This window comes from Scleropages formosus, chromosome 3, assembly GCF_900964775.1.
Source record: "Scleropages formosus chromosome 3, fSclFor1.1, whole genome shotgun sequence".
NCBI lineage: Eukaryota > Metazoa > Chordata > Actinopteri > Osteoglossiformes > Osteoglossidae > Scleropages > Scleropages formosus.
The window spans coordinates 4,278,031-4,300,943 of record NC_041808.1 but is presented as its reverse complement, the minus strand read 5'-3'; the positions used below and the strand labels follow the sequence as shown (position 1 = coordinate 4,300,943).

Sequence of the window (22,913 nt, the reverse complement as noted above, 5' to 3'; positions counted from 1 at the left end):
TGAATCACACCAGTAAAATACCCAGTTGTGTAACCTGGAACCTGGAAGACAGTAGAAACTGATGATCCACCGTAAAAAGTGGTGTAAAACACCTCCTTCCCCCATGGAGCCTCAGTGGTTCAGTCCTGAGCTACAGGATCAGCTCTGCTGTTGATGCCCAACATCTCATGAACTTCTCAACACCAGTGAAACCTGGAAGACAGTAGAAGCTGATGATCCATGGTAAAAAGTGGTGTAAGACACCTCCTTCCCCCGTGGAGCCTCAGTGGTTCAGTCCTGAGCTGCTGGAGGAACATGGCGGAACCTCATTGCTGCTACTGTTGATTATCACCAACATCTCATGAACTTCTGGAGCTTCTGAACAGGGCGGCAGTGACGGGAACGCCTCTCACTGCATCTCATCTGCGGTCAGTGGACATTTAAAACGCGTTCTTTTATTTTTATTTCTATTTAATGTGCCAGGAGCGGCTGTTCGCCCGCAGCTCTCGGGAGATCCCTCATGACATGATGCTGTGTCAATAAACAACACAGGATTTTAAAAGGTAGGATAATTTAGCGAGCGGTTTTCATAAATATGAAATTATATTTTCCCGTAATATGATAATTATATTTCAGTAAGAGCAGATTGTGTTTTTTTTTTTTTTTTAAAGCGTCAGCGCCGCGAGATGATGTGCGTCGTTTCGCATTGTTATCTGTTCTGGATTTTTATTTTTTTTCGGATGTTTTAAATATTTTTTGTTGTATCTAATCCAGATTATGTGCAGTCGTGAGGTTTCAGGTTGGGGAACCGCTGAAAGAAAGTAAGCGTAAACACCAGCAGCTTACGTTTTTTTTTTTTTGTTTCGGTAATATAACTTAAAACATCAGGCAAAACACACATTAATTTGCATTTTGCGAGATATTTTTATATTGAAATTCTTTTTCTGAAAGGAGTTTTCTGAGGAAAACCGTGTTTTGGGTGTATATTTTTTTGTGTGGACAGATCTCCGTGATCTGTTCAAACCGTCTGAGGCATTTTCTGTCAATTTTTTAGTCTGTGAAAACCAGGCTTTTTATTATGTTTATTTTAAAAACAGGAAATAACATTAAATTTATTTGACGTTTTTAAAGGAGCCCAGCGGTCAGTTTTTAAAGAGATTTCCCTAAACTGGCGCAGACGTGTGGTTTTATACTTCCAGTTTCGTACTTAAGTTAAATGCCACAGCTGTCTGTTCGCCTTTTATTTTTATATCCTCTTGTAAAGTACGAAAAAGGAGAAAATATTACACACTTTACCCCGAATATATTTATTCTCCGTGTCGTTCTTAGCATCTTTAGCCCAGTTAGCATGTCGTCCGTTACCTGTGAGAAACCGTTGAAGCCGTTATTTTTCCCGCCTTCTGACCCTCTAGCGACGTAAATGTTGTTAAAACCGTGTTTGAGTCTGAATGTGAGGTAAATCTTAAACTTCATTTGTAATTTAGCTCAAGTACTGTAGTCGAAGTCTCTTTTTAGAGGAAAGCATCCTTTTTGTGTATTTTCTGTGTTGGTGTTAGTATGTTGAAGTGCAGTCAGTCCTTTCATTTAAATTTTAAGTTGGCCTTTTAATTACCTCTGCTTTTCATCTTTTTTGTACAATATATGACATCCATACATCTGTTACTGTGGTAGTTTCCTGAGATTTAAGACACGGAGCTACTTTTATGTGGCTTATCATTTTTATATAATTGACAGCACCTTACAGTTTTTCTCTTGCTTTATATATTTTCTTGTGTGTGTTCTACCCCATTCATCTTTCCTCCCACAGTCCAAAGATGTGTTTCAGGTGATTTTGCGACTCTAATTTTTGTGTGTGTTTGTCTGTGTGTATTCTGCCCCGTGCCCCAACTGTGTTTTCAGGATAGGCCCCAGACTGCCGTGACCCTGTCTTGGACAATCAGTCATTGATAATAGTTCAATATTTTGTCCTGAGGGTACTTTTTACATTGCGAACCCTCACCCACCTGTATTTTCAGGCAAACTGTAGCAGATTACAGACACAGGCTCTCCAGGACTCCTCCGATGGACCCAAAGCTACCCTAACCCTGACAGCTCTTGAAGTCTCCTCTTCTGACACGTGTTATAACACAGTATAACAAAAGAGCGGCGTGACACACTGAATTCTTTCAGGGAGCAACACTTTAGTACAGACGTGATATGTGTGAAACGCTGTTTTCCTTTGTTATGTTTACGGGAAGAGGTGGCTGGAGAGGGGTGCTAAGAGTGAAGGACTTGACACTGGGAACGTCAGGGAAGTAGATTCTTCTTGGTAAGTCTGTGCTCTCTGGTTGTCTTGGGGTTGAGTCCTACTGCTGGAGAAGGTATAAATAGAGTTAACGATGAGGAGATTCTTTATCCTTCTTTGTCTTGTGCTTCCATGGCCACATGTGCCGCAACCACCAGTTTTTGTGACCAACAGTGCAGAGATTCTGTTGAATCCCTGGACTGGTACTCTGTGGGGGGGGCTGTTGGCTGTGTAACTCCCAATAACAACTTTATTATGATGGTAAAACAGTAGCAGTGGCTGTGCAGCTCTTGATGCACTCTTCTGGATTGTGAGGACTCATCATTCAGTTGTCCAAGATGAGAAGTTCCTCTCCCTACCTGTCCTCCTGATGCCCCTCTGGTCTTCAACCAGCTCACGGTCTTAAAGCTGTCTCATCTTGAATTGAACCCGGGCACAGACAATCGTTCTGATACATTACATTTTACATTTATTCATTTAGCAGACACTTTTGTCCAAAGCGACGTACATCTCAGCAAAAGTACAATTTATGCATTACATTAAGAGGAGACATAGCTGCAGACATGATACCTTTCTGGTAGACAGGAGGACAGTAAATGAAAGTAAAATATTGAGAAATTTAATGGGAAATGACAACTGCCGTTGTACAATTTGTGATGTTAATTGTCATCTGCATTTTTGTTTTGAAATTTTCTTGCTATAAGATGCTCTCATTTCTCAGAAATAAAGTGAAATGGCCCTTGCATCTTGCAAGTTTGGGCGATTTCTTTATGTTGGAGCCTTTTTTTTAAGAATCCTTTCTTTCATGTGATGTCCTGATTAGCTCGCTTTGGCTACAGGTCGCAAGGACTCATTAAACCTGGACATTTCCTTAGTTTTGCCTTTGCAATACACTTAAAAATTGGACAGATCCCAAATTTAATGGGAATGGGGCAAGGTACAATTCCTATGGACAACCAGACACAAAAAATAAATTCTGAGCCCTGTGTGTTCCAAAAAATTAAGTACATTTCTGAGATGACCTGTACTTACCAAGATCAGAAGAACTTTGCTTTGCTTAGCTAGCCATTGACACATACAGGGGCATAGTCTGACCTGTTGGCAGAAAGAGCACTATTTCATGGATGTGTGGACACTTCCAGCTGTTGCAAAACCAAATGAAACCTTGACTTAGAGGTCAAACCCGGGTGGTGGATAGCTTTGAGTAATAATAATACCGCTTTGGTGGCTGCATGATCATGATCTAATTCGCCTAGAATGCAGCTGTTCACCCTGAAATGGGATCTGCAGGGAATTGTTGGACTCTTCTAGAATGCAAAGCAGTGATTTGGTGAACTTTGGAGCAAACCAAACAGCTGGAGCCTCTGCGCCGCGGTGACATTCAGGGGTGGTGGTGACCTTCGCCATCTGTTTTACGTCATGGGGTTGTGTGTGTTAAGGCCATGTGGGGTCAGCCTGCGGTTCAGATGGTGCAGGAACCTGCTTGAGGTGTTGTGTTTGTGGAACTGGGGTGTGTGACCTCAGAGTTGACTCTACATCATAAGCCTTTCATCTAAATTACTTTAAATAGGTAAAGCATTACATTGCAGTCCTTTTTTATCACTTTGGGTGAGAATACCTCCTAGGCAGTTAAATGAGTACATAGTGGGCTTGCATTTAATACAGGTGGTCCCCAATTTATGATGGTTCAACTTGCCCTTTTTTCGACTTGACGATAGTGAGCTGGTGATAGAGATTCAGTAGAAACCGTACTTTAAATTTAGATTTTTTTTTTTTTTCTTCCCTGGACAAGCAATGTGCGGCACAATACTCTCTTGAGATGCTGGGCAGCGGCAGCGATCTGGATCTCCCGTCTGTCTCTAAGAAGTGTGTATTAAATGAATTTAATGCATTTTCAACTTACGATATTTTCGATTTGCGATGGGTTTTGCGGAACGTAACCCCATCGTAAATCGAGGACCACCTGCTCATGTTTTTGTTTCATTAATACGGTGAGGTGTTGCGGGAGAACCATTGAAAAAAACATCCCTCAACAAATTCAGTGACTCAGGGATGTGTGAGCCCCCGTGCGCTTCCACCTTAACTCTTCTTTGATGGTAACAACATGGTTATGAAGCCCTTTTTTTTTTTTTTTGTAAATGGCAGCCACTGATGTCAGGAGGTTCTAAAGCGGTGCTGTAACTTGCAGAATTTAAATCCTGATGAGTACGGAGCCAAATGTCTCGGCATCCTCAAGTTCCACCGGCGGCAGATACATCAGTAACCAAATATTGGTGGCTGAAGATTTTGCAGCACTGAAACAGGCAGAGGGCTGTTACAGGAGGACATCTGTCAAAACGTTTGGGGTCATTTTCAGCTATGATTGTTCTTCCTGTAGGCTAGGACTGGGACATCTTGTTCTCAAGCTTTAGATCCTTAGTTTCCATTCTGGAATTTAGTGCCTTGTGGTTGAAGAGGAGGGAAAAATTGGGAGTGTCAGCCATCATTGACACATTTTTCAATTTGATGTGTTGAGCAGCAGTGGTGGGCAATCACTTGGTGTATAGCGATGGGTTCCCCTTTGTAATTATATATTATGTAGAAACCTGAAAATTTTGTTTGAGGATATGCCGATTTAAATGTGTGCCAATGGAGTACTGATTCCCCCCCCCCCCCCCCCCCCCCCCCTCCTTGTGTAAGCTGCTAAAGAGCAATAGCACATTTTAGCTGTTATTTGGCCATTCAGCCATCCTGTTTATTTAACACACACTGTGTGGAAGAGCAATGTTTGGGTCAACAATGTGTTTGTCTTCCATGGGACAAGTAAACTGCGTCATATAAAAAGGAGGAGAATATTAAAGTAGAATTTTTGTTTCCTTGTCCTGTCTGTCTCTCACGTGAAATATTACGTGACTAAAATGTAATATAGTTTTTTTTTTTTTTTTTTACTGTACTACTTTGCATCTTTCTGATTCATAATTAGATTGCCAGGAGTTGGCAAATGAGGGCTGATCAGCTTGTGGGGTTCAAACCGAACTTGATTTCCATCATCTGTAACAGGGAGGTTAAAAAGAGAGGGAAAACAACTTTTGAAGTCCTAGTGTCAGATTAGTAAGCTCTTTAACGGGGAGTTCAAAATGGCACTGCAGAACTGTTGTGTTCCACTGGGTTCTCCAGATAATTGAAACTCCTTTTGTTTGTTTAAAGTCACTGGACGAGACTGTTCTGGCCGGTTTGTTTTTCCGGATTTTCACGAACCCCTTCCCTTGCAGCCTGGCACTTTTTGATTTGCATTAATTGCTCAGAAACATCTCAAAACACATGTGGTGTTTGGTTTAATCCACAAAGTCCTGACAAGTTGTCATCTTTCAGTTATAGTTTAGCATATTTTGATGGAGCTCTGAACTGGTGTTCTGTCTGTCTTTGAAAACTTGGTAAGAGCTTAAGTGAAGCCCAAGGGGGATGTGTGCCAGAAAACTGTTTACCTGTGGGTGGATGGGAGAAATGCATTTACATTAAATTATTTAGTTGCTTAGCAAATACTTTCATCTAGAGGGAGTTACAATTTTGTTTAACACAGGTGGAAATGCGTTAAATCAGTTTTGACTTTGAATGTGATCAAAGGTTTGACAGCAGGTCTGTGTGGGGTTTAAACTAGTAACCTGATGGGAATTCGACAAGTCAAATCAATGAAAGTTCACTTTCAGTTAAATTGTTGGTCCAATAGCTGTAAAGAGAACAGGGGCCGAATTCCCCTTTGTGGCTCAAACTGAGAGGTGGTTCTTACTTTTTCCCACATCCTGGACTGAAGAGGAAATGGCAAAAGGATGTTGTGACTCCTTCGATTTAATTCATTTGTACTTCTCCTCCCTCCTCCCTGAAGTGACTGCTGACCCTGTGGGTGAGGAACCCTTATCTGCTGCTTCTCTCCCATCACTGACTGAGCTCCTTCATCCAGGGCAAATGGTGGCTGTGGAATGATTGAGGCAACATCAGTAACATCACCACAGGGTACGACTCCCGCTGCCCGTCAATGAGCAAAGCCTCTGACACCTTTGATATGAAACCAGCCTTCCACTGAGTGGGCAGACGGTGAACGCCGGCAGGCAGCTGTTTTGTTAGTTGTATCACAGTCGCCATAAAAATAAAATAACTTCAGTAGTCTTTACTACATTTTCCTGTTTGAAAGTTTGAAGCTTTCCATTTTCTAGCAGCATTTGCTTTACTTACAGATCAGCCTGGGCTCCTGCTCTCAGGTTGTAATGATGGCAATGGGGTAGAGTACCACGGGTTACTTTTTAAAACGGCAGTGCAGTGCTCTCAAGTGAAAGACCGGGGTGTGTTGGGTCGCATAATTGATAATCCATGGTGCAGCTATAACAAATCATACATGGAATATAAGGCAGAGAAGTAGTTTAAAGGAAAAGAACAACAAAGCATCCTGTTCCTTATTTCTTACATAAACTAGTTCTCCGTTATTCTGTCAGGACAGCAGGTGACGTGGTCAGAGCTGTCGTCTAGCTGTTAAAGACCCCAGGTTTAAATCCCTGCCTCTGTTGTAATACCCTTGATTAAGGTGCTTTCCATGAATTGATACATTAAAAATCACCCAGGTGTATAAGGGGTTAAATCACAGTAAGTAGCTTAGTGCAGAAACTTCTCATTGTGAGTCACCTTAGAGAAGAGTGTAAAATAGACAATTCACAATGCACTGCGGTGTGTGTGGGATTTGGCTGGGTCGCCTCTGTCCTTTAGCTCCCTGTGGCAGCTGTGTTATCAATAACACACAACCCATCTGCTGTCCGTTCTGCAAGTGTCTAGATATTGTTTGCAGAATCACTTTTATTAAATGGTGATGAAACAAGTCCATTAAGTCCATCATCATTGTTAGGAGCCCACGAACCCTGTTCCTTTTCCCTCCTGGGCAGGGCACTAATTTAGGAGAGGAATATCTGAGGTGGATTGTCTGCTTCGCCGGGGGGCAGTTCAAGGTTGAAGGAGGAGGTCGGCCTGTTTGAAAGTCAGATGTTGGACCCAGAAACTGTTATTTGGCGTAGGAAATTGCTGCCTGAAGTATTTTTGAGCGTGTTGGTCTTGGTGGAAAGACGCAGCTGTTTTTCTTGGCTGGGTGTGGATGTGCTGTGGACTTATGGTGTGTGCATTTGTGAGGGGAACGTGCACATTTATACACTATATTTGTATCTCATTAATTTTTCCTTTTAATTTATGTTGACATGCATCCTATCAATCTGTCAGCTGTGTGTGTGTGTGAGACGGCATGTGTGTCACAGCCTGTGCATATCGGTAATTCACCAAAAGCCCGAGCTGGAGCTCTCAAGGGCAATCGCACCCCACCACCACCCCATCTGTGTGTGTCATTCTCGTTTGTCTTCATCAGTAGTGGAGTGAGAGATGAGTTTGCCTTTGTTAGCCTCTTGTCCATGGGGACTCGTTAAATTAGTCCTTTTTAAATCCTTCATCGCTTCTGCGGTGTCATTTTGAGGAGGGAGTCTGGTGGGTAACACACGGACATACACACGCCTCTCTGTGGCTGGATGTTGGTTTGGCATGGTCATGACTTCAGCTCTGTCATCCAGCCCTTAATGACAAGCCGACAGACTTACGAACTTTCAACTTACAAACAATCAGATACAAACAAACCTGACCATGTGTCCACATCGCTGCAAGGTGTTTGCCACTAGACCCGGCAGTCCTGGCAGCCGCAGCTAAGACTCATCCTCTGTTGACGTTGCTGTGATTTGGGGTCCGCATCACTGCTGGTTGCAATTTTGTTTACTCACCAAATAAAGGAAAAACTGCTGATAGTGGTAGTAATACTGTGTCTGTAATAGTGTTACAGAAATGAAAGTAGACGTTAGGGATTTGGTCTGAACAAGAAAATATTACATTTTGCTTATGTTCTGAATTAATACTATAACACCTTATTGCCAAGTGGTATTGAGTTGTCAGTGCTTATTTTTACTTTTCTTGCTTATTTTCATCCACTGTTTTTGCAGTTATTGCACTTCCTACTTTTACCTTTTATGTTTATGTGGGATTTATCTGTCTGTTTCACAGTTTTTCTGCAAATGGACTATATTTAGCACTTATAAACAAATAGACTTGCAAACAGATCTATTTTTTATATCATGTCTAAGTTGGAGAATTTCTGTATTTCTGTCTGTTTCAATATCCATGTGGCAGTTAATCATCCATAATCTTTATGCGTCACTTTGCGTTCTGGCGTCAAGTCAAAAATAACATGAAAATCAGGCGACAATGGTGTCTTCCTCAAACAAGTCTCTCTGAAGTCCCCTTGGAGCCCTGATGTCGACCCTCAAACCCCAGGAACTGCGTGTAAACAAATCGGCGGTTTGGGGCGCTAATATGGGGGCAACGCTTTCCGTCGGACTCCACGTTGCTTCCTGCCAGGCTTCCCTGGGAGCCGCATGCTGAACCGTGCTGCTGAAAGGGCCAATTCAACAGTCAGAGGGCATCTTTGTAGCAACGGCTGAGGTTTCCTTCCTCTGATGTTAAGAGTTTGCTGGAGCTGCTGCTCCTGTTGGTGTTTAAATGTTTTGCCAATGCATGACAGTGTGGAATGGCATCCTGAAAGTTGGTGTTTGTTTAATTATCCATATGATATCCATATGCTTGCATAATATTCTGTTGAAGATCTTACTTTTGGTGGGTCTCCCTTTCCTTTGATCTTGTGAAGTTTGTGAGGAGCCAATACCTGTGTTCCATATGAAAAGCCTGGGTGTAGATTAACACATATTAGAATGATGGTGGTGGTGATGATTATGATGACTGGTTTGTCACCTGTTTTGGACCTGATCCTAGTCAGTGTTTCTTTGCACACATTCTTTTTTCCACCTGGTCAAGCAGACGTTCCCTGTGGAGTCAGGGTGAACAGGCAGGCCGAGGGGTAATGGCATGACAGATGGCAAAACCGTGGGGGGTCCTCCAACTGCCCATGAGTGGTAGCTGGGCCCACTTTGGTGAGAGGAGATGTTGGAGTCATCCATCATATTATTGTGTCTTTGCTTTCATGTTGTGTCGGTGTTCAGATTGACTTTATTCTCTCTCACCGTGCTTCGTTGTTGTCTTTTGTTCTGTTCTTTGTTTTTACTTCAATCTCACCGTGTCTGTTCTCGCTCTGCTGTTCAGCGTGGTCCTGCTCGCCTGTCGCCCAGAACTGGATTATCGAGGTTGCTAAGCGACCAAGATAAATTGCTTCCTTGTTGTAGGGACATAATAGTGTCGTGAAGTTCCTGGTGACCCACCTTCCTGTGGTTTGTACCGTAGTCTTTTCTGTTGTGCAGGCTGTTCCAGGTAGGGTCCCTCATGTGTATTTAATTTTTAGCGTCAGCTCTTCTAATCTGGGTCTGACTCAGCTGGGGGAGTAAATTATTCACGGAGCACAATGCACTCCGCTTGTCCCCACCTTGTCTGAGTCCTGGGAACACGGGCACCACGGTGTTTATCTGGAAGGGATTGTTCTGCTTAGTACATTGGGCCTCATCGCAGGCATCATATGGGTGTTTGATTCTAGGGAATCATTTTGGGGTGGTAAGGTAGTTCATGGGTCAGGCATGGGCTCACATCCCGTTCGTTGGGTGTCTGGATTCTTATAATGTTTGGGTGAGCTGGAGGTGGTTCAACACAACCAACCACTTTTCAGCCATGCATACTAGTTACACCCCACCTTGGGGGAAACAAAGACAAAGCAGGAATCCTGAGAAACTGTATTTTTCAGAGCAGTGTTTGCCACAGATACTTTTTGAGTACATTTGTAAAGGAAAAATTTGTTTTTATGTGTTTGTGACTCTCGTTGCTTTTGAATTTGTCACAGTCAATATTATAACTTCCTATTCCAAAAACCAATGATGTCACTGTTACTGGAAACCACTAGCAGCACCTCTTGGATTTCACGAGTTATTCTGAGCTTTCTTTTGCCAATTTCATTGGCCATAATTGCTTTTCAGTCATGTTTTTCCCTTGCAGTGAAACTCAAAGTTTAGTGCTGACCAGTCAGAACTGTGTTGAATTTTGTCCTACATGTATTTCACACTTGGGCCGCAGATGATACTTTTAACATTGGTAAAGACCTTCAAAGCAGCTCAGTCCTTCAGTCACTCACTTCAAATGCAGAGGTTTTGTGTCCCTTGGACTTGCAGAACATCACTTCAGCCAGGGCACCTCCACATTTTTTTTGTGTATTGATTTACAAACAGCGATTTATAGTTTATCGTGATTTAGAAAAGATTATTATTCTCAGAAACCAACGCTTGTCAGAAAAGGTATGGGAAGATTGTGAGCATCGGCCCAGTGTCGTTCAACATGGGCCTGTATATTTCATCTTCGGTGTCTTTGAGCCAGACGCCGTACCTTTGGAAAGAAGCAAAACTGTGATTTGTGAAATGTCTTTGTAGGAAGTAAAGTAATTTGTAGAAAATAAAGTAATTAGGTTTTTTTAAATTTATTCTTTTACCAGGAGAAATAGAGTACTTGAATGCACAGGCCTCCCTCATTGGCACTGGCACAGCAGGGCGATCAAACTCCGACCGCCTCTGGCCCAGCTTTGTTTCTCCACACATGCTGAGCCAAGGCACCAAGGAGACTGTCCGCCGGCTGGCCCACGTCTACCCCGTCGTATTTTACATTCAGAGAATGGAAATGCCGAATGATAAATGATTCATGGCTTTGAATCTGTTAATAATTAAATCCACACCATCTGTATCTCTCTGTGATCGTGTCTAATTTGGTTCACAGCATGAGACAGGACTGTGTTGTCTATCTCGAGTTTGTGCTGTTTCTCTCTTTCTCTCTCTCTCTCTCTCTCTCACACACACACACAGGCAAATGGAGCCAAAAGGAGTTTGTCTCATTAATAGATATGGTCCTTTCCTGGTTCTGCTTTGCCAAGTGGGTCCAGCTCGATGTTTTTATTTGTCCTGACCCAGACACCAGTGGTTCATTCCAGAGGGGTCTGGATGAAGATGAAGCTCTTGTCGTGCATTCCTGTTGGTCTGATTTCCAATTTATTCATTCACTTCCGGTGGAGGGATGGAACAGCTGTGAATGTGCTCCATTAAAGAGGGCATCACTGAATGGTTTATGTGAACCCTTCCTTGAGTGGATTTGCTTTGTCTTCATCATCATGGTCGAATGGAGTGTGGAGAAGATGATTGGAAAAGTGGTTGTAACCCTCTGGCGCTCTTGTTGAATGGTCCAGTCGTGTCCTCTATCCTGGTTGTGTCAGATATCAGCAGAAATCCATTTCCTTGATCTTCTTTCTTCATGAGTTTCAGGTTTCTTCTCTACCACAGCCAGGTTCTGTAATATCTCCTGCCACTATACACTCTTTACCTGTTTGAAATGGACCCCTGCTGGTCTGCTAGATCCACTATGTGTAGGAGTGTAAACGGATGTATGTGTCTAAGTAGGGTCTCCATGACAACCAGGGAACATCAGTCAGTACCTGTGACACAAGGACCTGTTGTGATGCCTTAGGAAGCTGCAGGTCTAAAGTTTTGCATCATGTAGAAAAATCGGGATGGGGCTAGGAATACAGCGGTAGGAGATCCAAAATCTGCTCTGTTGTACTTCTTGAGTACTGCAGCTGGAAATGACCTGTCATAAACTCAGAATGATCTGCTGGGCAGCAGTGCATATCCTACCTGTAAATGAGCTGAATTTATACCTTGAAAAGGTTGTTCACCACAGAGGAAGGACCCCTGGTTGTGGATCTTCTGTTGCGTGCTTCAGTGAATACTGGGTTTGTAAGTCTCCTTAGTGAGTACCAGCTGAATGGTAATACATGTCTGGTTAGGGTTCGTACAGAAGGTCTGGCTGCATTTGTGTGCATTTTCAAGTTTCCTGGATACTCCTGATGCTGATTATGTTGATGATATTTGTGACATTGATGGCTCCATATTCAATGAGACAAAGTGCTTGGATGCATCTATAATTCAGCACAGTGACACTGAGGAGAAGGTTTAACGAACCAAGCTGCCAGCAGGACCTACAAAGAGATTGAAATACATTCTCATTGTGTCAATGACTTCCTGTTCCTTGTTCTTCCCCAGAGACTCAAATTTCTTCACTGTTTCTTTTATTGTGGTTCCTCTTCCAAGAAATTTGGTGAATTTGTAGCTTCAGTTCTAGCAGAATGTTGCTACAGCACTTGTGTTCCAGGATTCTTCTGAGTCACTGGTTTCCATTTCCATAAGGGAGCTGCAGTGAACTCAAAGCTTGTAACCTTAACAGGATCTCCATGGCAATGCTTCTCAGCTTGTTTGACCCCCCCCCCCCCCCCCCCCCAAACCCATTGCTCACTTGTACAACCATAAAAGATTGGCCACTTACTGCTTATAATTACATATTGAATTATTGAAAAGGTTCTTTACATCTTGTCCATCTGTGCTGAAAGAAACCATCTGCAGGGTTTTTTTTTTTTTTTTTTTTGTTTCCAGCAGCTTGCCTACCACGAGCATCCGGTGACAATTCAATCTGGGATGTAAAGGGAGCTTCAAAATCCTGCTAGACGCATCATCTGTATGATTCTCTTTTGGGTTCTCATGCAAATGACCTCTTCTCCAAGGGCTCTCTCTTCTCAGCTCCATCTCAAACGGAGTGGGGAGTAATGGGTACAGCAGGAGCGAGCCGAGTCCCGTAAGGTGTCAGACGCCTGGGTCGCTGAGTGTCGACAGTTGGCATCGCTGCTGGCGTCCATCACGCAGAAACCGTTTGGCTGGCATAGACATCGCATGACCTTGGTTCTCACCGTGAGGTTGAGGAAGAGGTTGAAAGGATTCTTGCTGGCGTTTGGTCCAGAGGCTGAGAGAAAGGAGAACAAAAGATACCAAGGGGCACTGTTTGCTAGTGAACGGGGTGTTTAGGTCACTTCATCACATTCCATGTTCACAAATACTTTCTTGACATGTATGTATTGCCAGTACAAGGCTTATACACCAGCTCCATAAAACTTATGATCAGTTTTCACCTCAATTTTGTTTCACTGGTTAATTTATGTAAAAGTCTTAGATGTAGCTGTAAGAAATACTTCATAAGACATTTTAGTTTTTCTGCTTAACTTGAGAAACTTTTTAGTATGACCACTAACTCTTACTCCATGACTGTTATTGACTGATTTAGAACGTGAGTAATGTTCATCTTGATCCTATCAGGAGCACTAGACCAGATGTGAGCTGTAAACACTGTGCAGCTGAGTTGAATGAAGGCGGTCCCACACTCTGGGTGCTTTTTACTGCCGTCACTCTGACTGGTTGTAGATCAAGACTAATGCAGTGTCAGCAGAGTCACATAGAAGGATGTACCTGCACTTTCAGCTCTAGCGAGGCCCAAGGGATGGGATTCGGCACGCTGCCCTTTGAAGCCCAGCAGTACGAAGGATGTGGGAGAAAGGAGGGGACTGACAGAGCAGCCATCGGTAAGGTCTCGATGTTCCTCCTCCCTGGTTGAAGACGCCCTCGTCAGGGGAGACGCCATCCTTTCGCCTGTTACCAAAAGCATTAATAATTCTTTTTTTCAGGCCTTTTAAGGTTTTACTTAAAAAGGATTTTTTTCTTGTTTGAGTTCTGTTTTTAGACAGTTCTTGGCATGTTTCCACTTCGGTGTTCTCCTGAAGCCCCTTTTAGGTGGTATACCCCATTAGCAATGTAAAAACGGTCCTGTTATAGCTGTCCTTAAGGACCGTTAAGACACCTCCCCAGTTGGGAGCAGGGCTCACATGGGGTTTCCTGCACACGGACAGAACAAAACCAGCTGTTACGCTGCCCCCTGACATGCTGCTGTCTGCTGCACTCCAAGTGGACATTTGTTCACGTGTGAATGTATATTATTCCAACTAATTAGTTATTCATTAGGTTTACATTTATCTGTATTCATTTAGCAGACACTCTTCTCCAAAGCGATGTACATCTCATAGTTAGCAGAAAGAGACACATAGTTGCTGGCGTGTGATTAAGTACAGTCAGTTTGTTTCTTTCCACCATATGAACCAATGTTCATCACACAAGTAGCTGCATAAAAGTATCAGAATATCAACGATTCCTGATCACCTTTCTACTATTTTTTTTTTTTTTTTTTAGAGATACATATAAACATTTATGTACGTTACAGGAGTAGCGGCTGTGTAAAGGGTTATCTGGGCATGATATTAAAGTTCTGGTGCATGAACATTTACACCTTACATGAGCTTAAGCGATCATGCATGAAGTGAATCTGGAAGAGATGATTTTTCAGACCTTTTTTAAATGTGGACAGAGTTTGAGTTTTCAGCAGTTCAGGTCCTGTTATAGCAGTTCAGGTTGAACTGCTGGGTCAGATTTGTGCAATTTTCTTTGAGATTAATGAACTTTAACTATCTGTCCATACACTTCTACACAAAGCTACATACAATGATTTACTCGGTTATATAGCTGGGAAGTTTTTGCTCTTTAAATTCAGTGCAAGTGCCTTGACTGAAGGTACTGCAGTGGGAGCCGGGATTCGAACCCTTGGATGTTTCGAGGCGACGGCTCTAACCACTATGCCACATGGATGCCGTCTCAGTTTCTGGTGGGGAAAATAAGTAAATAAATAAGAGTATGGGCTGAAGTTAACATCCGTACATCAGGGCTCTTTGTCACCGTGGGCTGTTTGTCTTCTTCCAGGTGACTCTCACTGACTCTCGTCCTTGGCTGTTGATACAGACTGATGTCTGATTCTGAAAGTGGTCTGTGTGTCTCACAGCCTCTTTGTTCTATTTTTGTGTGTATCGTCTCCTTGTGTCTTAAGACTCCCCCCCCTTGAATGCTCATCAGACAAGGCAGTCACGTAAATCCTGTCTCCCAGCGCAGTCTTTACAGGCCGCCGCTGTTAAAGTGGGACGCGTTGAAAGGACGTGAAGTGTGTGTCTTGGAAATCGCTGGGACTCTGTGTGTGTGGTGTGTGTCTGTGGTGTCGGACCACGTGTGCCAGCGAAGGGCTGGTATTCGATGGCAGGAACGGATTGAAGGTGGAGGGTGTCGCACTGACAGTGTGCCTCTCCTGAATCTGTGATGTTCCAGCACATTCTGCCAGTGAAGTGGGGGGTGGTGGTTTGCCTCCTTTAATTTGATTCCTTCCGCTTGTTTGACTGATCCTCCTCTTATCTTGGGAGAACCTGATTAGCAGAGACGGTGTCCCGCCGAGTCCCCACGCCTGATCTTCGCCGGACGCGTCTGCGAGCGAGCAGGCGACCAGGAGGGGGAGCTGGGGTTTGCGTTCCCTCCCGCTGGGTGGGGGGAGGGGTTGCGATGGTGACTGGCAGCATGATTTTTGCAGGAGACAGCCTGCCGTCTCCTGTCAGACAGGAGAAAGATAGCGAGAGACGGGAACCATCTCATTTGAGACAGTCGTCTTTAATGAAGAGCTGTCGACCGCCTCTTGATTTTTGCAGACTGCTGCGTTTTGAGACTTTTGTCACGTCTTTCTGTTCCTAGTGTTGTCTATAGCTGACGTGTCCCACTCAGATGATGACAGATCCCTTCAATCTTGTTTATCCGTTTCTCCAAATTCTACTCAACTGATTCATAATGATTTTAAATTAATTTATGTAACAGACCTGTTTCTCACAATTGAGGAGTCTATTAATACAACAGCTATACGTGTTCGAAACCATTGAGTTATGAATTTTCAAAGGTACAAACATTCTCTGGTTTGTGGTTTTTTTTAATTTATTTATTTATTTATTTATTTGCATTTACTTCCTTTAGCAGGACTTGTGATCCAAATGAGAGGTGTGGAATCTTCGGAGGCCATTGAGATCCTGAAACTGTAGTCTAGACAAAGACCAGCAAAAGCCTGATTTATGTGGGGCGAGATGGGCTGGATGATGTCATAAACCATCATTAATATCTCGAAGTAATGAGAATACTTTAAATAGCACAAACACAGCTTTTTCACCTTTTTTTTTTTTTTGCCTGGGTTGTTTTTAGAGGGGCTGTTTCACAGAGCTGGGGCAAGAGGGGGAGGGGGACATGCTCAGTGAGAACTATCGGCTCCCAGAAGGTCACGACACCTGAGAATATTCCATTTCACTTTCCCAAGTCTGCATTCGCTTGGCATCCTGGTACATAGCTGAGAAGGAAGGTGATTCCTCCAGATGATTTTCACCTGTCCCAAATCACATGGTGTGACCCGAGTGCTCAGTAGAGACAGGTGAGCTTGGGTTCGCCGACCAGCTCCAAACCTGTGACACTGCAGCGTTGTGGTTTCCCACGATGCTCCGTCCAGCAGTTCCCGCCATATTGCTGCACTTTTCCCTCTCGTCCTGCGTATAGTTTGTAACCTGGATCAGCTTTGCTCGTTCACGCTGGTGTCGGAACAAGGCTGGAGGTGGATCTACTGCAGAGCGGGGCGATTGCGGGGCCCCCTGCAGACGAGCGCCCGTCGGCTTGAACCCTGCCGCCCTGCAGCATTTCTCTTTACCTCCCCACTGTGGCGAGCGGCTCGTATTCAGCTCAATTTTTCCCTGGGGGGCAGAAAGGAAATGCCAGCGGAGGCCTGTCATGCTGTCAGTGCTGTTGGAGGACACGTGGGAAATGAGTCCTACAGACACAGCGCATATGGGAGGGGAAAAGTATATTTTTAAAACCCTGCAAGGGGCCTGTAAACAGCGAGTTGTATATGAGAAACTCAGCAGACTCCATATTTTATGCAGCAAAGAGCTTCTGATATTCTACTTCCTATTTTCTTTCCTCCGTTTTATGTTTAAGGGATTGAGGTCACTTCCTCCTGGATTCACGCTTTGACCCCCCCCCACCACTGGTGGTATTTACAGTTCCTGCGGACACAGTGTTACGTGTGATATTTTTTCAAGTGCTCATGAGCGCCTTAAATTCAGTGTTCTGCGGGTGTAAAATTTGTGGGTGTTTCCCAGCGAACATCGTCATTGGTGTGTTTTTACTACAGTGTCATTTTCGGACCCTGTTCACTTTAGGGACCGTGCTCGTAAGTGTTCTTCATTACTTCTCACAGATGTTCCTGGTATAAGTATTGGTATGCTTTGCAAATAGACCTAAATATGCATGATTTATTTATTCATCTAGGAGACGCTTTTCCAAGGCACAGTGCAACTCGGCGAAAACGAAAGTGTGTTTTGCCGACAGAGACGTATACAGACGCGTGGTTCCAGGTACAGTCAGTTTGTGTGATGTCAGCATGTAAATGAACGCAAATGACAGGTAAGTGCATAGAGCATCCACAGGAAAAGCAAAGGTCATTTTGACAGGTAATGTCACACACATTTATGGTGCAGATTGAGGACTCGGAAAAGAGAGTCTGAAAGAGGTCTTCGGAGACCCTTCTCGAGAGTTGAGGAGGATTCAGCACTTCTCCAGAAGATCTTTCGATGCACATCATAATGTGTACCTATTTTAAAGGTCATGTGGTAAAATAAATATACAGCGCTGCTTGAAAGTATGTGAAGCCTTTGTATCCCTTGGTTTCACCATGAAATGGATATTTAATGAGAATCGGTGTTTCTCATGTAATGTATTAGATGTGTAATGACCAATTCCATATGTTGCTGTAGAGGAAATCGTGTGTAGTAAAAACACGCAAGTAGTGCAGGTGTAAAAATAAGTGAAGCCCAAGTTGTCATATATTTGCATTTACATTTATTCATTTAGCAGATGCTTTTCTCACAGAAAAAAACAATGGGTGCATTAAATTATGTATTTATTTGAGATCTAGTATTTATTTTATTTAAATATTAAATGCAAGAATAATGACCATCTCTATAGGGTTCACAAATTTTAAAGCAGCACTGTATACATCTATGTTTGTATTTTATGATAGTGTTCCCCCCCATCATCTCACATCATGGAGAAAAGAAAGAAATTATTACACGTTATTTTAACACACTGGTGTGCTGGGTCCAGGGAGTGACCGAGCATGAGGCGGTGACCTCATAGGACAGGCCGTGTTCAACAGTTGTGTGGTTAGTGGACAAGCGCAGCCGCTGGCAGCGTCTCCTCGGAGGAGATTGTGTTAAATAACCACCGCCGAAAGCTTTGACCGCTTTGACCACGGTTGCGATGGTTCGAGAAGTGGAGCTCCTGCAGAGTTTTTTAAACCCTCCGACCTCCTGGAATGTCACATGCATTTGTAGTGTTTGTGCTTTGCTCAAAGAACAACCTGGACCTCCTGGACCATGAGAGGAAGCGAGAGTTGCCTTTGGTCTCAGTCTCACTGTCAGAAACTGAAATCTCCGACCTCCTGATATTACACAGGGCCGCCACCACCTGCTCGTTAGAGCCGATCCCATCGACACTCCTACAAACCATCTCCTCATAGCTCTCCACCTTAATCTCCAAGATCATCAACTCCTCGCTGTCCTCTGGCTTCTTCCCACATGCTTTCAAAACTGCCCTCATTTCACCTCTGATAAAGAAACCCTCTCTGGATCCTAATTCAGTCCAAAACTATAGGCCAGTCTCCCTCCTCTCTTTACTGTGTTAAACCCTAGAACGGGCAGCCTGTGATCAGCTATCTAAAATCCTCACCTGGAACCATTTCCTCGATGGATATCAGTCTGGATTCAAAGTTGGTCATTCCACCGAGGCAGCACTCCAGGCAGTATCTGATGCGCTCTGGTTGACTAGAGAGGCCTCCCTCTCCTCGGTCCTTATCCTCCTCGACCTTCTGCAATATTTGACACTGTCAAAAACCAGATTCTACTCTCCTCTCTTAGTCAGCTTGGGATCAGAGGAAAGGCACTAAGTCTGAGTCCTACCTATCTGACAGATCCCACCAGGTGGTCTGGAGGGGCTCCTGTTCTTCTGCTCTGCCTCTCTCAACTGGTGTCCCACTGGGCCCCCTACTGCTCCCAATCTACACCTCTTCCCACGACACTGTCATCGTCTCCCATGGATTCAACTATCACTGCTATGCTGATGATACCCAGCTCTTCCTCTCCTTTCCACCTGGAGCATCAGACATTTCTGCGCTCATCGCTGCCTGCCTGATAGACATCTTTGCATGGATGTCTAATCACCACCTACAACTCAACCGCTCCAAAACAGAGATCCTACACACACACACACACACACACACACACATAGATTTGAATATATGTAAATGTTTGTGTCCACTTCCCTTGGGCCCCCTCCCATGTACCAGTGTGCCAGGAGCCTCCTGGAGGTGCTGAGAGCATTTATGTGGTGTTTAGTGTGACATTTGGCTGCGGTGGCATGGAGAATGACATGGTGAGGCAGCGGTGGACTCGAGCAGCACGCGTGTGTGTGTCTATTGGCCTGGTGGACGAGCTACCTTGTCTTCGAGGTATTCACGTCCCCTCGAGACGGAGGTTCACATTTTGCCGACTCCGAACCCGTGTCCATGTCCAGGGCTGTGTATTGCGGTCGGCTACAGCACGGTCTTAATGTTGATTTCGTTGCCATGGAGATGGAGACTCAAAATGAAAGTCCAAATCCAAGTCTCTCATGAATGATTCCATCCATCTCCCCCCCCCCCCCCCCCCGAAGTTGAACCATGATTCTGAATTTGTCGAATCCTCTGTGATTGATTGCTCGCCCTCCACCCCTTACAGGGCAGTATGACATGTCCACATAGGCCTGCATGGGATTGGAGAGAACAGTTCACTAATTTGCGTGTGGTGTGTCCCAACCCCCCCCACCCCGACATACACATGTTCAACTTAAACTTTATTACATGAAGTGTTTGGCTCCCCCCCCCACTTAAGTCAAAGCGTCATGAACGTAAAAGAAGTTGGACTCATTAAAGTATCGCATCATTCATGCACTTTTAGGGGAATTCAAATAATGACTCATACTCAGCTGTCATCGCTAGTCACCGGAAACACACCAAACACACACACACACACCATTGTTACGTTACACAGTAAATCACACTGAATATCAAGACAAGTCAGAAGCACAAGAAAACACACTCCCATTAAAATAGCTGACGGTTCCATACACTTTCAGGTAAACTCGTTACCCAGAGCGCTATAAAACTGTCATCGCTGTTGTCACTAGACACACACACAGGTCCATATCCCTGTCAAGGAGAGTTGTCGATGTTGTCAGGTTTTGCTGACATGGAGTGTGTGATGGGTCATTAATTGAGCTGTCTGTCAAACACTGCTGCTGGCATTGGGGTGTGTGTGTGTGTGTGTGTGTGTGTGTGTGTGTGTGTGTGTGTGTGTGTGTGTGTGTGTGTGTGTGTGTGTGTGTGTGGGGGAGAGACTCAACAGGAGGGAGGGAGGGAGGCAGTTGGATCCCTCCATGTCTGCTTTACCGTCTGTGTTTAAAGGTCTGGAACTACTCCAGCAAATGAACAGTGCATATTCTACCATCTTCCACCGCTGCTGCTTTCCGGAAGTTTCCCGCATTGTTACTCCACACCGGTGTGGTCAGTGGCGCTTGTTTGCCTTTCGCTGCCAGCTGCATAACACACTCTGGGAGTTAACTGGACATGGAACATCTGCTTAATGCCGTAACACCACTGCTCTGTGTGGCCTGCAGAGCAGCTCTGGATGCAGCAAGGCACATGTTTCCATAGCAGCTGGGTCATCGTGGCGCTTCTCTTTCTCACACACGCACGCACTTTTCTAAATATAGACCTCCTTCCATTTCCTCACACATCTCCACACCTTCACCTTTCACACTCTTGATACTTTCCTTCAAGCTTTGGCGCACATGCCTGTCTCCTCCCGCTCGCCCGTCACCCTCACACACCTACACCTGTCACCCGCCAAGAGCCTTTCCACACGCCTGCACGCTCCCATACCTGGATGTGTGAACCTCCATGCCTGCTGGGAAGTACATCGGTGACAGGAACGGTGGGACAAAGATGAGTTACGGTCCCGTTTTGGCCGAGGGTTCGGTGACACGGTTCGGCCTCATGTCGAAGTGCAGCTTTAAAGATTTCAAACATTTATCACGTTGAAGAGAGAAGGAACGTACTCTGAAGCTTCTTCAACCTATATGAGGTAAAATGGAGTAATAGAGGGGCCGTGAAGGGGCTCGGACACATGTTGTGGACGTGGGGATTGCGGAGGGTTTTGCCTCCGACGGCCTCATTAGGTAGGAGCTGAAGAAGGTCTGTCGTCATTCCTCCTCCTCCTAGACGCCAGAGAAAATCCGCCCCCGAAAAGCGTCGTCACTCTGCTTCCGAGCTTCTTCCTTCTGTGCTCCGACGAAGTGATGACAGTCGTTCTACGGAACTTTCCAGATCAGGAACTGCGCTGTGACCATGTTGGTTTTTTTTTTTTTTTTTTAAATTTAAAAATTACACATTTCATCATTTACTGTTAAAATGAGAAGGATGAAAAATAGACAAAAAAGGAGAATTTCATTTTGCCAAAGAACCAGAATAGTCTGGTTTATAAAGAAAAGAGTAGAGATATGCTTATCTACAAAGCCAAAGTGGTGGTGTAGGGAAAAAAGAACAAATGATCTATTGATGTCCAAACACACACACACATTTGTTTTCCATTGTTTATGGGTTTTTACTTTGACTACTACTTCTTTAATGAATGATTCTTACCTCCATCCTGGTGGAACTCAAAATATATTAAAATTGGTGACAAGACTTTTGCATGTTTATTTTAATTATTTATTTAAAAAAAAAAAAAAAAAGACATGTATTTAGTTTTGTGGTCATGTCCTCATAATGTCCATCTTTTGCGGGTTATTATCCTTCTGGAGAGATTTCGTTCTAAGATGTTCCTTTATTGATCAGGAGAACATGAACGAACACACACACGCACACACCTGGCACCCGCACTGATCTTGGGACATTGGATGGTGTCCGTTTCGCTTGTCCACCCAGTCAGCCAGCGGGTGTGAGGGGAGGCCAGCTGCTCTGGTTCCCCGTGTTGTTTACTTGCTTTCGAAGCCTTGTACCAAAAAGCATTTTTACCGTACCTTGCTGATTTTTTTTTTTTTAAAAAAAAAAAAAAAACCTAAGCAGCATTTCCCATCTTTAACACACAGCTTACAAGTGAGCGAGCTGGAGCAGTGACAAAACGATCGTGATTTTTCCAATGCGAGGCGCTAGCATGGTTTTTGTGTGGCAGAACCGTCTAGGTCCATTTTTGCGTGGTTGGGGAAGATCAGGTATAATGTAGGGAAGCCCCTGGAGTGGAAACACTCCTCTGGGGAGGTCTGCAAGTGCTGACCCTCTTACGCCATCTCTGGGTGGACTTGTGCTACTGCACATAAAGTTCATCCGCAACCGTATCCTCTGATCGTGGTTTGCGTCCCTTCGCCCCTCCATCTAAAATCCGATTAAGATAAATAATGGAAAATATAATTGCATACAAAAGGAATCTGACATGACGAACGCTCCTTTAGATATATTCAAAATACAGATCATAAGAGTAGTATATGCAGTAAATTTGGAGGAAGATGTAATAAAATGCTGAACACAATACAGTCGTAAGATTGTATATGAGCGTATCTAAGCAACACGGACAGAGAGGAGGATTGAAAACCAGGGTAAAATGTAAATAAACGTAGTTGACATTTTAATCAATATATTACTTTATGCTTTACATTGTTAGTTTCCACTGTCAGCATCCAGCTGTAATGATGTGCACTGAGTTGTGGCCCTGGGGGTCCACTGGGATTTGTCTGCACTCGAACCCGGACAC

General features: G+C 44.1%; 1 protein-coding gene across 4 annotated transcripts in view; it reads left to right on the top strand.

Annotated features, from left to right (window-relative positions):
* The first annotated feature begins 288 nt into the window (after nt 1-288).
* Nucleotides 289-22,913, top strand: part of LOC108934866 (bifunctional heparan sulfate N-deacetylase/N-sulfotransferase 2-like) — a 31,438-nt gene continuing 8,813 nt past the window's right edge. For 2 of the 4 annotated variants that reach the window (XM_029250688.1, XM_018753035.2), the window contains exon 1: nt 289-542. The gene's annotated coding sequence lies outside the window, so the exon portion shown is untranslated. Of the gene's footprint in view, nt 543-6,128; nt 6,254-22,913 lie in introns of those variants that run through there. The other 2 variants (XM_029250686.1, XM_029250687.1) reach the window with 2 other exon arrangements.